Raw genomic sequence first — 991 nt, 5'->3', positions numbered from 1 at the left:
AGGTGCGGGGCCACTAACCCCTGGCAGGATGTGCCCTGCACAAGGCTGCCCATTGTCCTCCACTGACCCCTCTGTTTACATGCTGCCCTGGCACTGAAATCCGGTTTCCAGGAAGCCTGGGCAGGGCGGGTCTCCCTTCGGCAAAGTGCAGGCGGGAAGCTTTTAACTCTGCCTAACCTCGTCTCTATGGTAAACACCCCCGCCCGCCCCCGCCCAGCCTGTGGGTGGGATGGGGATGAGTCAGCTGTGGCAGCGCCGCTGGCTGACCAGGGCTGGTCGCCAGCCAGGCCCTGGGCTAGAGAGACGATCTGCTCCACCACTGACACCCTACTGCTGCTGCTGCTGGGGAGGCTCCTGTCTGGCAGGGGGGTGATAGAGTCAGTCTGCCCCAGCCTTTCCCTCCGGCTCTGCAGTTTGTGTCGGGGGGAGGGGGGGCAGCACCGGGCAGGCTGGCACGGCGAACACCACAGAAGCACACTAACCCCAGTGCCCAGCGCTGGGCGCCGGGGGGAATCTCAGACCAGGCCTTGAGGCCGCTCTTCGACCGTTCAAAGTCACCCATCTATCGCTGTCTCTAATGTGCCCCTCATTGTAGTATCTAGGCACCGTCGTCACTGCCTACAAAGCCTCTGCCCCACTGTTCTTTGCTGGATAAACAGGTGCCCGCTGCTTTCAGTTCCCTGCAGCCCATCAACTCTGAGCTCGGCCTATGGTTATGGGAGGAGGAGGGAGGCTTTCAGGTTGGGTGTGGTCCTCCTGGGGCCATGCGATGGGCACCTTTGCCTTGGGGCCTGTTTGCAAAGAGTGCCTGGGCTGGGTGTGTATAGATTCGTCACCCTGCAGACACAGGCATCCACAATACACCTCCCATGTACATACACCATGCACACCCACCCACACACCTATCACCCCATGCACACGCATGAACCTCATGGACACACACACATCGTGCACATATACCACATGCACGCACACACCCTGTGCACATACA

The sequence above is a fragment of the Mauremys mutica genome, chromosome 24, assembly GCF_020497125.1.
Source record: "Mauremys mutica isolate MM-2020 ecotype Southern chromosome 24, ASM2049712v1, whole genome shotgun sequence".
Classification (NCBI taxonomy): domain Eukaryota; kingdom Metazoa; phylum Chordata; order Testudines; family Geoemydidae; genus Mauremys; species Mauremys mutica.
This window is presented reverse-complemented; position numbering follows the sequence as displayed.